This window comes from Bos grunniens, chromosome 2 (genome assembly GCF_055505025.1).
Source record: "Bos grunniens cultivar Pamir isolate PY7600 chromosome 2, Bosgru_T2T1.0, whole genome shotgun sequence".
NCBI classification, from domain to species: Eukaryota; Metazoa; Chordata; class Mammalia; order Artiodactyla; family Bovidae; genus Bos; species Bos grunniens.
In genome coordinates, this window is record NC_141166.1 from 87,800,749 (window position 1) to 87,817,022 (window position 16,274).

A 16,274-nucleotide genomic window follows, 5' to 3' on the forward strand; every position below is an offset into this window, starting at 1 on the left:
TCCTCCAGGAATTGTTTCCATATCAGGGCTCAACTTTAGGTTTTCTTGGTAGATGGGCACTCAACAGTGGCAGGAGCAAATAAAGCCTTGTGAGGGCATATTGTTGAATTTATAGGGTTTATTTTCTGATTGAAGGGTAGTCTTATAAGACTGAATTGATTCAAAGAAAAAGTTAAGGAACTGTCTACTGAGCATGTACGGATCACTTCAAGCTTTAAGGAAAACCCAACTTCTCTCTGAAAATACTGAAACACCCCAAAGTTTTCCAAGAAAAGTGATGTGGATTTCTTAGTCAAGTAAAGGCTGCTGCTGCTGCTAAGTCGCTTCAGTCGTGTCCAACTCTGTGTGACCCCATGTACTGGAGTGGGGTGCCATTGCTTTCTAAAGGCAGTTGACAAGAAAAATACATGGAGACTTGGCAGACTTCTCCCCGTGAGAAGGATATCTTTTGCTTGCAAATTTAGAGGTTATGATTTTTTATTTAAAAAGAGGGTAAATAGAAGATATGGCATGTTGGATTCGTCATAATCCCCCTGGCTGCCTTTCCAGCACATATTTCTGTACCACAGACTTTTCTACTCAAATCGTGGTTCATGGAGCAGACCCATCATCTATGGTCTTGTTGGCAGTGACTACCGGACCTACTAAACTCCTTGGTGTCTTAGATGGTAAAGAATTTGCCTGCGGTGTAGGAGTCCTGAGTTTGATCCCTGGGTTGGGAAGATCCTCTGCCTGGAGAATTCTATGGACAAAGGAACTTGGCAGGCCCCAGTCCATGGGGCTGCAAAGAGTTGGACATGACTGAGTGACTAACGCACTTGATTAGAACCTGCATTTTAACAAGATCTCCAGTTGATTCGTATGTATATGTATATACATATGTATATCTTGAATTTTGAGAAATATAGTTGTAGACTCCTTTAGTATCCTTTGTAGCCAGAGTTTCTCATATGACCTACATTCTGCCAACCAGATGTATCTATATGTGTACAAGATTTATAGTAATAAAGTGAACCATCTCATATAGCAGTAGTTTTCAAACTTTTGCCTGCATCACAAACACAAATCAGCAGGCCTCACTCCCATAGCATTAATTCAATAGCTTTGGCATAGGCTCTGACAATTTGCATTTTTAACCAAGTTACCAGGTGATGCCAATGCTGCTTCCAGGTACCACACTTTGAAAACCACTCTCAAACAGCATAGTGGCAGGGGTGTCTGGTTCTTTGGAGGCCAGCAGCAATGGGAGAACTTGTCCAATGGAACATGTTCGTGATTATGGCAAAGGCATTAGGTTCCAAGGCCAATGGCAATAACAGCTTCCTTAGTAAGCCAGTTTTCAGTGTGGTTCTGGGCATTGTTCCCAGAAACTCAGCCTAGAGTCTGTACTCTTAGCTCTCCCAATAATTCTGTGAACTATCATAAATCCCTTGCCAAGTAAACTTGCTAGGTCAGATTCTGTTGCTTACAACTAAGAACACTAGCCAATGGAGACCTTACATATGCTTATGAAAGGAATTTTAGGGACTGTATTTATTATTCAGCCAAGGTCATCTCTTAGTGTATTCAGGCTACAATAACAAAATACCACAGATTGGGTGGCTTATAAACAAAATAAATTTATTTCTCATAGGTCTGGAAGTTGAAAGTCCAAGATCAGAGTGCCATTGCAGACTTCCAGGTCATACTTTGCATTATATCCTCACATGGCAGAGATGCAAGCAAGCAATCTGAGCCTCTTTAGTAAAGGCACTAATCCCATTCATGTGGGCTCTGCTCTTAGGACCTAATCACCTCCTAAAGGGCCATCCTCCTAATACCTTCAACTTGTGAAAGTTGCTAAGTCGTGTCCAACTCTTTGTGGCCCCATGGACTGTAGCCTGCCAGGCTCCTCTGTCCATGGAATTCTCCAGGCCAGCATACTTGAATGGGTAGCTATTCCCTTCTTCAGGGGTTCTTCTCAACACGGGGATTGAACCCAGATCTTCCACATTGCAGGCAGATTTTTTTACCATCTGAGCCATCAGGGAAGCCCAGGAATACTGTAGTGGGTAGCCTATCCCTTCTCCAGCAGATCTTCCTGACCCAAGAATCAAACTGGGGTCTCTTGCATTGCAGGCAGATTCTTTACCAGCTGAGCTTCCTTCACCTTGGGGGTTAGGATTTCAACATATGAATTTTTAGGGAAATACATTCAGATCATAAAACCTGGGTTAGGATTTTATGAAGGGACAATGTAGATAGAAGGGATTATGCTTAGTCAAAAATAAAGAATGTTTTAAAATAGCACCTCCTGTGTCAGGCAGTTTATGAACCTAACCACAGTAGCAGGTGACTGAAGTTGAGCATGAATCTAGCGCAGGTGAGGGATACTCAGCATTTGGAATTATCAAGGGGACTTAACCTCAATACCTGAGGTAGTAATAGAACCTACATTATGTAAACCCTACCATGTTGATGAACGAAGAACAATGGATGTTTTTTTAACATCCATTGAGAAGTAACTTCTCTTGGGTATCCAACCATATCGTAAAGCAGCAATGAAAGGCCTAACTTTGGATCATGCATAAATATACATTTAAAATAATTCTTCACAGAAAGTTGAGTTAATTATATGTACTAAATATGCCTTCTCTTCAAAACAGGGCTAACTACTAGTTATGATGATAACACTGTCAAGTGCTGGCTCCCTGAATACCAACAACACAGCCTGTTGATGGCTTGTTGAGGCAAAGCTGAGTTTGTCACTTACCGTGGAAGGCAAGATACTCCCATGACAGTGCTTCAACAGTATCTCAGGAAGGCAAGCTTGTAGTTTGTTGAGAATTGGAAGCTTAGTTTAAAGCTGTCTTTTAATTTGGAAGGGTGAGGTTGGAGATGGGGGATTGGTTACGACTGGGTCAGGACCATGAAACAGTAAGATAAGATTTTTTGAGGCAAGAGGTTCAAAGAACTTGAGGGTTCAAACTGTTTATTGAAACTTTCCATTGAAGAGTTAAAGCCATAAATCTGGGCAAAGGTTTCATGAAATAATAAAGTGATGTTCATATAGACAGAACATTTTGAGTGAAAGTAAATTTCCAAGCTTCCAATATCCAAGCTTTGTGTGTGTATGTTGGGGATGGTGGGGGTGGGTGGAAGTAGGAGGCAAATTATTTTTGTTCTCACATCCTACTAGAAAGTAAAATTCCTGTTTTTTTACTGGAAAATGAAATTCTTCAGAGAAGGAATCTTCTACTACCAGTGCCTGGTAAGTACCTGGCACTCAATAGACATTGGATAGAAGGAAGGAAGGGAGGGAGGGAGGGAAGAAAGAAGAATGAATTCACAACAGGTTTTCTGCCTTTTCATAGAAGTCCTCAAGGGTATTGTTGGAATCAGACTACCAAGTATTTTTTCATGTGGCCAAGAAAATCCTAAATGTAATACAAAATTAATAGAGAAGATTCTGGTGCTTATTGGAAGAGTAAGTTGCTAAAGTATAGATTATACAATTTCAGTCTGAACAGGGGATGCTGCTCCCTACTAAAATAACAATTTGGAGGGTCCTCATGTTCCAGCCATTCGGACAATCAAAGCCTACAATGTCAGCACAGGGCAAATCAATATGGAGGAATGTATGCCCTCTCTCCAAAAATAATGCATCCTAGTGCATTCATGATTAACATCAACCCCAAGGAGAATTAGTGTTGGAGGGGGTCGGGGGGGGATTCTTGACGATGACTGGATTTAAATTTGAAATCACTGAGAAACCACTCTGAGTAACTAAATGACATTTTCTGCTTCAGACTGAAAAGGGGACTGCAGATTAAAATTAAGTCTAGTTATGGAAAGATAAAGAAAGTAATATTTTTGCTTATCTGTGGTTCATGCAATTTTAAATTAGTACACAAACATTTATACTTTCCCTCCCCAATCAAAGATTTAGACTTCAAAAATGCCTATGCAAGAAGAATCCACATTTCCAGGAAAAGTAAGTCTTTAAAGGAAACATAAGTTTGGGCTACCAAGATTTAATGAAGCTATGTTATTATAAGTATATTTTTGTGGGTTCTTGAAAGCCAAACATGAAGATGGTATCCTAAAATCTCTTCTGAGGGTTTTCAACAACATACCTGTATATTTGTCACACTTTGTGGCAGATAGTATATTCCTTCCCTCCCCAATACATTATTGTATTATATTATAGGCTTTCTGGGCAGATGGATGACTCCTTGGCTCCTTCCTTCTGGGTCACAGGGCAACCCAAAAATACTATAGTAACTTGGCTGGATAAAAGCCCTAAGCAACTTTCATTTAAGCAGCTAGGCACATCAAATAGGCACCTCTCAGGCCTCCGTCCTACCCACTCACAGAACTTAAGCTCTCCGCCTGATGATTCTATACTAGAACACATGCACCTTTCTGCCTTCCAGCCAATGTAAGGCTGTTCTAATTTGGCCTCAGCTACCTTAACTCTCCTAAAACTGTATTTTAAAAATCTTCCCCCTGGTCTGCCACCTGTTTTACCTTTTTCTTCTTCTTCTTTTTTTTCTTTTTTTCAAATTCCCAACTTCTTACTGCCTCTTTTTCAAACTATCCCCAACAGGTGTGCATCTAATCAAAGTAAGATTCTCCTGATTGTAGAAAAGTGTACAAAAGTAAATCCACATATGTACAATTTCATAAAAGGGAAATTGCATTTGGTAAAGGCTTTTTGTAAAGGTAATTATGTGTGAAAACAGCTATAGCAGTTCTATGGACAAAATGCTAGAGAAGCATTCAAAATAACTTTGAAACTTCAGCATCAGGCAGCTGGAGTCAAGAAGAATTTGTTGCAGTAGAAACCCATGCCAGGAGAATTCACATTTCCAAATAATATGTCTTTGAGGAATAAATAAGTTCAGACAGCCAAGCTTGTGAGTGAAACTATGAGAGTTATTATAACTAACTTTCAGTAGAAACTGGCTTGGTGCCTACAAATCTGCTTATAATGAAACCATAGTCAGATTAACATGTTTCATTTATTGATCCATTTATTCAACAAATATTATTAGAAACCTAATATGTTTTAACATCTCTGTGGAGCACTGGGAATACAGAGGCAAGTAAATACACCTTCTGACTCTGCACTCATGAACTTGGAGTCTCGTTTCCCCATGCAATGGATGACTTTTGCCAACAGAAAGCAGCAGGCCCCCAAGGAGGGGGAAAAGCTATTTTCTTTCTTCAATTTGTTGTGCTTTTAAAGCTAAATAGTCAGTCTAAAATTCAGTCCAAATTTTTGTTCTCATGATCATTTAACACTTCAAAAGTTTTCCATAACTTTTTTTGTTGATGTTTTAAAATCCAATCTTTAGTGGTATTCCTCTTTCAGAAAGTTTAATCCTAGACGAATATCCCTGGACTGCATTTTTCCCATCAGTAAAATTTAAATTCGTTACTCCAATAGGAAAGTCACAATCCTACCATTTCTATAACAGTCATGATCTACTCTCCCCATGATGCAGAGGAAACCATAATTCACCCTTCATTGAAACTGGTTCATTCATTGATTCTCGGATACAGGGATTCATTTGAATTAACATTTGATGAGCAATTACTATAGGCCTGACAATGAATTGAGCCATAAGGATACATAAGAAGACATACACTCTGCCAAATAACTTCTAGACTACCACTACAAATATTAATACTACTAGTACTACCATCACTGCTAATACTAATAGTAATAACTCACTATCAATGAACAAATTACTTTTAGAAAAAGAATTGACCAGTTCTGCCAAAGTAAACTGATCAAAATTTTGCAGAAGAGGAAATATTTGATCTAGTTCTCAATAAACACATAGCTGCTACTGCTGCTAAGTCACTTCAGTCATGTCCAACTCTGTGTGACCCCATAGACAGCAGCCCACCAGGCTCCCCTGTCCCTGGGATTCTCCAGGCAAGAACATTGGAGTGGGTTGCCATTTCCTTCTTTAATGCATGAAAGTAAAAAGTGAAAGTGAAGTTGCTCAGTCGTGTCCGACTCTTCACGACCCCATGGACTATAGCCTACCGGGCTCCTCTGTCCATGGGATTTTCCAGGCAAGAGTACTGGAGTGGGGTGCCATCGCCTTCTCCATAAATACATAGCATTTTGCCCTAAATTATAACTTGTCTTTGAAACAGAGTTTTATGAGATGTGTTCCTGAATTCTGAAGCACTGTGTTTGTTAGTAGTCTACTTTGCCAGAGAAGGCAATGGCACCCCACTCCAGTACTCTTGACTGGAAAATCTCATGGATGGAGGAGCCTGGTAGGCTACAGTCCATGGGGTCACTAAGAGTCGGACACGACTGGGCGACTTCACTTTCACTTTCATGCATTGGAGGAGGAAATGGCAACCCACTCCAATGTTCTTGCCTGGAGAATCCCAGGGACAGTGGGGCCTGGTGGGCTGCCATCTATGGGGTCGCACAGAGTCAGACACGACTGAAGCGACTTAGCAGCAGCAGCAGCAGTCTACTTTGACATTTCTTTTGACCCAAGCATCCCAACAAGTAATAATATGATCTTTAATTTGATTAGCCAATTGCAAGGCACATTCTTAACCATTCAACTTTTTCCTTAAGAATGAGCAATCTATAGGAGTTACTTATTAACTGAATTATTCTGATGAATGCTTTGATGTGAAAATGTTCTGCAAGAGTTAACACAGTTTTGACAAGAGAATACACTCGTCATAGTAAACACCTTATTCCAACACAAGAGACAACTCTACACATGAATATCACAAGATGGTCAATACCAAAATCAGATTGACTATATTCTTTAAATTGAAGATGAGAAGCTCAATACAGTCAGCAGAAACAAGACTTAGAGCTGACTGGCTCAGATCATGAGCTCCTTATTGCAAAATTCAGGCTTAAGTTGAAGAAAGTAGGCAAAAACACTGAACCATTCGAGTATGACCTAAATAAAGTCCCTTGTGATTACACAGTGCTGGTGACTAATAGATTCAAGGGATTAGACCTGGTAGACAGAGTGCCTGAAGAATGATGGGTGAGGATTTACAACACTTTCAAGAAGAAGTGACCAAAACAATCCCCAAGAGAAAGAAATGCAAGAAGGCAAAGGAATTGTCTGAAAGGGTCTTACAAATATGTGAGGAAAGAGGAGAAGCAAAAGGCAAAGAAAGGGAAAGATATACCCAACTGAATGCAGAGTTCCAGAGAATAGAAAGAAAAGACAAGAAAGCCTTCTTAAGTGAAAAATGCAAAAAATAGAGGAAAACAGTAGAATGGGAAAGACTAGAGATCTCTTCAAGAAAATTAGAGATAGCAATGGAATATTTCATGCAAAGATGGGTACAATAAAGGACAGAAACAGCAAGGACCTAACAGAAGCAGAAGAGATTTAGAAGAGGTGGCAAGAATACACAGAATAACTGTACAAAAAAAGGTCTTGCTGCTTCTGCTGCTAAGTCGCTTCAGTCGTGTCCGACTCTGTGCGACCCCATAGACGGCAGCCCACCAGGCTCCCCCGTCCCTGGGATTCTCCAGGCAAGAACACTGGAGTGGGTTGCCATTTCCTTCTCCAATGCATGAAGGTGAAAAGTGAAAGTGAAGTCGCTCATTCGTGTCCGACTCTTCGAGACTCCATGGACTGCAGCCTATCAAGCTCCTCCATCCATGGCATTTTCCAGGCAAGAGTACTGGAGTGGAGTGCCATATAAGCACAATGGTGTGGTCAGCCACCTAGAGCCAGACATCCTGGAGTGTGAAGTTAAGTGGGCCTTAGGAAGCATTATTACAAACAAAGCTAGTGGAGGTGATGGAATTCCAGCTGAGCTATTTCAAGTCCTAAAAGATGATACTGTTGAAGTGTTGCACTCAATATACCAGCAAATTTGGAAAACTCAGCAGTAGCCACAGGACTGGAAAAGTGTGGTTTTCATTCCAATTCCAAAGAAAGGCAATGCCAAAAGATGTTCAAGCTACCACACAACTGCACTCATTTCACATGCTAGTAGAGTAATGCTGAAAATCCTTCAAGCTAGGCTTCAACAGTACATGAACCAAGAACTTCCATATGTACAAGCTGGATTTAGAAAAGGCAGAGGGACCCAGAGACCAAATTGCCAACAACCATTGGATCATAGAATAAGCAAGGGGATTCCAGAAAAGCATCTACTTCTGCTTCATTAACTACACTAAAGCTTTTGATTGTGTGGATCACAACAAACTATACAAAAATTTTAAAGAGATGGGAATACCATACTACCTTGCCTGTCTCCTGAGAAACCTGCATGCATGTCAAGAAGCATCAAAACCAGACACAGAACAACAGACTGGTTCAGAACTGGGAAAGGAGTACATCAAAGCTGTATATTGTTACCCTGCTTATTTAATTTCTATGCAGAGTACCTCATGTGAAATGCTAGGCTGGATGAATCACAAGCTGGTGTCAAGATTAGCAAGAGAAATATCAACGACCATAAATAGGCAGCTGATACCACTGTAATGGCAGAAAGTGAAGAGGAACTAAAGAGCCTCTTGATGAGGGTGAATGAGGAGAATGAAAAAGCTGATGTAAAACTCACATTCATCCATTGACATGAATCTGCCACGGGTGTACATATGTTCTCCATCCTGAACTCCCTCCCACCTCCCTCCCCATCCCATCCCTTTGGGTCATCCAGTGCACCAGCCCAGAGCACCCTGAGGAGTGGAGAATGACCAGGAGGGTAGAAAAATCATAATAAGAATGGTAAGGAGAGCTTACCCCCACAAGTGGTGGTGTCTTCATCCTAGTTGGGTAGTCTCATTGGGTCATCATTGTGGGAAAACTTGAAGTCCACTGAAGTTTTCCCAATCAAAAGGCAACATGCTTCTTCATCTTCTTTGTCTGTGTATCATTAAGTGTGTCCTTTACCTACAACAAAGCACTTATAATATTTTCTTCTGTCCATTACCATTTCTCCATGGATCACCATCAGCCTGTGACAACTATACAGGCTATTATCTGGTATGTAAATAAATACCATTGCTCTTGATTTTAAAATGTCCCACACCATTAGCTTACAATATAGTCATTCTCAAAATCTCTAAAATACATATGAAAACATTCCCTTCCCAAGGGCAAAAACTTCAATACTGAAAATAGTGTCTTATGGGCAGCTAAATGCCAAAATCTCAGAGAAATACAAAGTATAAGGAAAACAGATTTGAACTGAGAAACACTTACAAAAAGAGATTATCTGTAAAAAAGGAAGAAAATTAATTATATCTTACTTTTTACACCATTACTCTAAGTGTGACCCAGCTTTAGAAAGGGTTAATTGCTCAGCCGTTAATTGCTCTGACTCTTTGCAACCCCATGGACTACAGACCACCAGGCTCCTCTGTCCATGGAATTCCCCAGACAAGAATACTGGAATGGATTGCCATTCTCTTCTCTAGGAGATCTTCCTGACCCAAGGATCAAACATGGGTCTCCTGCATTGGAGAAGGCAGATTCTTTGCCTTCTGAGCCACCAGGGAAGCCCCCAGTTTTAAGTAAGAGTTGAAAACAAAATAATAAAATAAACATAAGGAGTCATCACCTCTATCCTACTGCCTCCATTGGTACTCATCATACCCTTCTACCTTAAAACCTTTCTAAATTATTTTCATGAGAGCAACTCACAGGAAAAAAAGGACGGAAGAAGGAGGGAAATGTCAATGCACACTGTACCTTAGAAGGTCTGATCGTCTGAAGTAAGTTTTATACACAGACAAAAAGAACTCTGAAAATGTGCATGCAGAAACAATTTTTTTTCAAATTTCTTCTACACTTAATGACAAACATAATAGGGAATGTGGTCTACCTAATGAAGAGCAGAAGTTTTGGCAATTGGCTAATCATCTCTGCCGCATGTATGGCTCTACCAGACTAATTTCAGATAGATATTAAAATTTGTTCAGGAACTGGTATACCATCCTACTCTCCTTCTATAGATCTACAAGAGAAATTTGCTCATTGTTCAAGACTATAGCAAATGGAACTAGCATTTTGAACAGCCGGGATAGTATCCAGATTAAAGTTTTAGAGCAGTGTTCTCAATTCAGTTAGCTCCAGAGTCTTCTTTTTATGACAAATAGTTCCTTTATTCCTGAAGCCAAATTCATATATGTTATAAACTATTTACACAAATAATATCCAAAAATATTACTATAATTCCATAACTATACTATAAAGTAAAAAGAATGGAGAGGTAATTTATAATAAAATGATATGCATTTCTAGATGAAAATGCTCAGGTATAATAACAAGAAGCCATATGAAGTAGTCAGATGTTTGTGTCTATACTTAGAATCAGCACGAATGCAACAACTACAAAGGGACTCAGGTACAGGTGTGTTGCATTGGCAACTCATATGCCACAAATGGCGTTGCCATTGGTGACATGATTTTCTGAAACAGTGAGCAAGTCTTGATAGAGTTCTAACAAAACAAATTACAATCTTTTCTCAATTTACAATGTGGATGCATTCCTAGAAATTTCAGGGTATAATAAATTATGTGTTTATATATAAAGTGGAATTAGGCTTTAGGTCCAAATAATTTTAAGAACACTTGTTTCACCTACATGAATGTCTGGTAGGATATTTGGAAGTCATGCGGGAGGCAGAACTGTACTCATTTCATGGGCTATCCGGCACACTGCAGGACATCTTAAATCACTGACCTCCACCCAAATATCACAATGAGCAAAGATGCAACCACAAACTTAAAAATGCCCCAAGATGTGGTACTTTCCTGTTAAGAATGACTAAGAAAAGAAGAAGGCAAGTCGTTAGTGTGCAGAAATCAGAGGAAAGAGGTAGGAAATGAGTCAGAGTGGTAAGAAAGGTCAAAATTATTGTGCTATTTTTACGTTCAACTATTGTGGGGAACTGTCAGAGATTTTAAGAAGGAAGCAAGATGATTTTAAAATATCACTTCGTTTACTGTGTATAGAATGAATTATAAAGGTCCAAGGGTGGAGGGATCTACAGACCAATTAGGAAGCCATTGCAAGTAAATTTGGAAAGATGATAATGTCTTGTGCTAAGATGACAGAGATGGATATGGAGAAACTGGTGTATTTACAGTTTTTATATTTGTGATGAAGACCAGAGAACTTACTGATAAAGTCAGATGTGGCAGGTGAGGGAAAGGGAATCAAGAATTGTTCATAAATGTTTTGGCAACTAGAGAAAGGGTGGACATTTTATGAACTGTAAAACATAGGTAAATGAAGAAGGTTTGATGAAAAAACAAGAGTTCACTTTCATTTTAAACATTTTGAAATGCCCACTAGATATGCCAGTGAAGTAGGCAGGTGTATATATTGGTCTGGAGTTCAATGAAGCAGTAAAGGGAATTAAATAAGTGAGAGAAAGTGTATAGATGAATCAACCTGGGAGACTTAGAAAGAGTAACCAGTGAGGAAGGAAAAGATGGTACTGCTAAATTTTTTTAGAAGGTGGTGCATCCTTGTTTTATACTGAATTGTTGAATTATACTGAAAGGCTGAGTAAGATGAGAGTGAAAAATGATCATTGATGTTGGTAGAGCCTTTCTACCCACCTGCACCCACTAAAGCATGTTACTGGGGAACACCTGAAACTTTGACTGGGGACTATATTTCTGGACACAGGATCGCAGTTAACTCACATGGAGGACAAACAAAAGTACAAGAGAGGTAATGCCCCAAGGTAGTTTTCAACCGATGATGAGTAAGGAATTGTTAGATAAATACCCCAGCTTCTTCACCACTAAGGGAGGAAGACATTGAAGTATGTTCTATACTATTTCCCATAGATTACTCACCAAGGATTAAGCCCCATGTGCCTACACTGGTAACTATCTTGTAACATACATCTTATTGCATTCCTTCCCTTGCTATCTTCTCCCCTGCACTAGTGTTTCTTGGGATGACATCTTAAATCAATTCAACATACATTTATGATTTCAACTTTGTTAAAATACATCATTTGATGAAAGGCTGATATAAAACAACTAAATTGTTGGTATTGGTTTATTTTGGGTGGTGAGCATATCAGGGGGGATTCTTTGCATTGCTAATGGCAGGAAACCCATCCCATAGCTATTTAGTCACTAAGTCATGTCCAACTCTTTTGCAACTCCATGGACCGTAGTCAGACACGCTCTTTTGTCCATGGAATTCTCCAGGCAAGAATATTGGAGTGGGTTGCCATTTCCTCCTCCAGGGGATCTTCACAACCCAGGAATCAAGCCCACATCTCCTGCTAGCAGGCAGATTCTTTACCACTGAGCCACCAGGGAAGCCTAATATTTTTTCTGTGTATCCAAAAAGTGCACTCTGCCCATCTTATGATCTCACAATGTTCTGTGTTTCTTTCTAATACCTCTCACACTTAAGATTGTTTAGTCCCTTTTCCAACTAGATTGCAAATTTAATGAGGACAGGGAATGTATCCCCAGCTTCTAATACTGTAGGAAATTTATATTAGCAAGAAAGAAAGCCCCTGTTGTTTTATCCTTCGTTGAAACTGAGATCCCAGAAATTCTATGTCTAGAAAACTAAGAGTATGTTATATATAATATATGCTTACAAGTACTTTAAAAAATTATAGTAAAGCAAAACAAAAAGAGTGGAAAGGAATATTTCAAAATGTTGAATGGCTTTCTTATATTGTACCAGAGGCAGAAAAAGTAAGGAGATAATGGTTTTCCATTTTCCATATTTTGAGAACAATATAAAAGAATCATGTATTTCATTTACAATAAAAACATTTTTAATGACAAAATTATCCACTGCTCAGATTCATGAAGAAAAGATGTACACTTAAATAAAAATTACAAAGGTTAATTCTTATAACTCCCAGCTGACATTCTCAGAGAGATCAACTAACTCCAGTTTTCAAACATTTTTAGCATTTGAAATTTTTTCAGCTGGAGTCTTATGTGAAACCTGATACATAGAACAGTTGCAAACAGAATTTTCTGGTTGAAGTAGGATGGGAAACAAAGTCAAGCCACTGAGACACCACACTTCTCCCACCTATCCTCCCAGAACAGCCCTGAGACTTATGCAAAGAACCTAAGCCTACAGAGAACATAGTTTGAAAACTGTGGATCTCACTCAAACATGGCAAGGACAACAAATCCAAGCCCCATAATCTACCAGTTGAAACCGCAAACAGATTGGTAGCCCTCAAATCCTGATGAGATTGTGAGTCTCTATTTTTAAATATATAAATTGGATCAAAAGTATGTAATGGATATTTTGGCCACCTGATGCGAAAAGCTGACTCACTGGGAAAGATCCCGATGCTGGGAAAGATTGAGGGCAGGAGGAGAAGAGGGCAGCAGAGGATGAAATGGTTAAATAGCATCACCAATTCAATAGGCATGAATTTGAGCAAATTCCAGGAGATAATGAAGGACATGGAAGCCTAATGTGCTACAGTCCATGGGGTCACAAAGAAAGAGTCAGATGTGACTGAGCGACTAACAACAACAAGGACCTTTTGCTCATGGGAAAGGTAATTTATTTATTTTAATATAAAGTCTGCACTTTCTCTCTTCTCTTCTTTCTTCTCCTTTTCTTTCCTCTTCCTCCTTTTCTCCCTCTTCCTTCCTCTCTCTCTATCTCATTCTCTCTCCACCCTCCTTCTCTCCTCTCTTACATTCCCTCCTAGAACAATTCAGCTTTAAAGCCATGAAGTGGAATTGAGTACAGTAAATTTCCTAGCCAGGATAGAGGAGATATGGCCCACAGTGGGATGCAAAAGCCCAAGCAATTTATAATGACAACCATGCAGAAGGCAATGGCTGCAGTGGTCTGGCATCAGGAGTCAGAACTCAGTACAATGAGAACATCTACATTTGGGGTGAAAGGCAGGAGATGTCAAAGCTGGTAGGATTAGATAAATAGACTGAAAGACATATAAATATGAATATATAGAGAAACAAATACAAATGAGAAGGCATGGGAACAGTGATATCCCAATAACTATGCACACAGAAGTTGTTTTCTAAATACCACTAAGTGGAACTTGGCTCCTTGGAGAAATGGCTCGTCTTCATGACTAGGGCAAAAAAAAGTTCCCTGTAAGGTTGGAACACCTTTTTGTACCAGAAAGCAAGAGTGTTCAAAACAGATGGTGATATGTCAAAAAAGGACATAGAAGCTGGCTTGAGGGGCTCCTACTGAACAAATCTGGAACAATTCAAACATCAAAATAAATAATGGCAATTACAAATTATAGCCAGTTGAATAGAAAACAATGAATTCATACTGATATAAGTAAATAAATGAATAAACTGAAAGTGTGATGGATAAATGAATGAATAGGAAGCCTTACAAAGACTAGAATATTTACATAGCTGCAAAGTATCATCTCTAACAAATAATTACTAATTACAAAGGGGAAAAGAGTAACATTACTGTAGAGAAGCCTGGAGGATACCATCTTTATTAAACAATCAAAGTAATAGCATCAGTAGCTAGACAAATCAAAATTTACCTAAGAAGATACAATGAAAGAACGCAGCATCACTGTTATGATATTCCTGCCAGATTTGCATAACTTGAATCCATTCGTGAGCAAACATCAGACAAACTTGAACAGGGGGACATTCTACAAATTAAGAGGCCTGTAATCTTCAAAATTGTTAAGGTCATGAAAACCAAGGAAAAAGGTAACTCTTTTGGATCTTAGGGGACTAAAGATTCATGAAAACTAAATGTAAGATGTGCTTCTGAAACATCATTACTGAGAAAACCTATAAAACTTGAATGAGATCTGAGGATTATTTGGTAGTCATATATAAATGTCAAGTTTCTGATTTTGATGCTTTTGTTGTGGTTATCGTAGGAAAATATTCTGGTGGTAGGAAATACGCACTAAAATAGTCACAGTTGATGGGTCATGAGATTAGCAACTTAACTCTTGAATAGTGCAAGAACACCAAAGTCCTTCATACAGTACTTGAAACTCTTCTGTAAGTTTGAGATGGACTCAAAACTTTAAAAAATTACTGTCTAGGGTAGACTTTTCACTTAGGAATATCTTGTAAACCAAGTCCTAATCTTATATGGCGGTAAGCCCCAACTCCTCTTGTTCTAAACTTGAGTGAGGTGTTTAATTCTCCCAGTTGCTAGGTTCAGCACTACCTTGTATATAAACGATGTCCCTCGGCAAGAAAATATAAGAAACTCTATTTTCCACTTTAAACATTCTCTAGTCCACCTTACTGGTGTCAAAACTTTGCATCCTTGCCTCTTGACCTGCCATCTAGAAACTGGGTTTCAGACTGTTTCCCCTAGCTTCTTGGACTACGTCCTTGGCATTCAGTCAATGTTTTGTTTTATTTTTCACGATCTTTCAACAGAAAGATAGAAAGATATTTAATGGGCACCGACTATGTGCCAGATACTGTACTAGACACAGGATAAAGATATATCCAAGACCCTTTTTATGAACACCCAGGATTGAAACTGACAGGGATGATAATTTCCAAAAAAAGCTCATTTCCAAGGTACTATGTGTTAGTCTTCACACACACACACACACACATTAGAAGGGAAAAAATGATAAAGAAAAGGACTTACAAATTGTTATTCTCTGAGGCACTTTCCATTAAAATGGACAGCACAGTTCTGGAAAATAAACGACCAGTACCTGAGCCTATTAAATTGCTGTGACTCATCCCTAAGTATCTCATTGGGCTTATAATGCTTCTGAATCAATTCTATTAAAAATACCATTAACACTTGCTTACATCATTTACATAATGCAAAGGGACTAAATTAAAAGAGTTGGGAACAAATGGTCTATCTCAAAGCCTGGAGTAGTGCTATCGTATGCCCAGGGATTTCTAGTTCTTATTGCAACATGCTTCCTGGCACCAGTGAATGGGTAGGAAGAGCTGTCACCTTAAGGCTCCTTAAAGTGTCTCAAGCTAATTTGTAATGACTTGTCTCATCCTTAAATGTTGCCATTTGTAAGCAACATATCCATACTTGTGAATAACTTACAAGCATACACACCTTGCCCCAGACTGAACTGCTCTTTTTTTTTTTTAACTGCTCTTAAAGAATCCTGGGAGGGTGGTTCTAGTGCAGAGTCATACACTGGGTTCCAAACTTCTCAAGATAATTCCACAGTTAGAGTCTTGTCTAAACCTGTTTGCACATTGCACATGATATATTTTAATTAAAAAATAAATTTTAGCTTTATTTAAAAAATTAGTTCATAGGTGATTAAAATACAATATCTGGACCATCTTGTCTAG

At 38.9% G+C, this 16,274-nt stretch overlaps 1 long non-coding RNA gene across 1 annotated transcript in view; it reads right to left on the reverse strand.

Annotated features, from left to right (window-relative positions):
• The window catches only part of LOC147378303 (uncharacterized), a 315,858-nt gene that overhangs the window by 151,116 nt on the left and 148,468 nt on the right, over positions 1 to 16,274 (reverse strand). Inside the window, exon 2 of the long non-coding RNA XR_015145867.1 lies at positions 8,748 to 8,897. This is a non-coding gene — a long non-coding RNA (uncharacterized LOC147378303). The remainder of the gene's footprint in view (positions 1 to 8,747; positions 8,898 to 16,274) is intronic.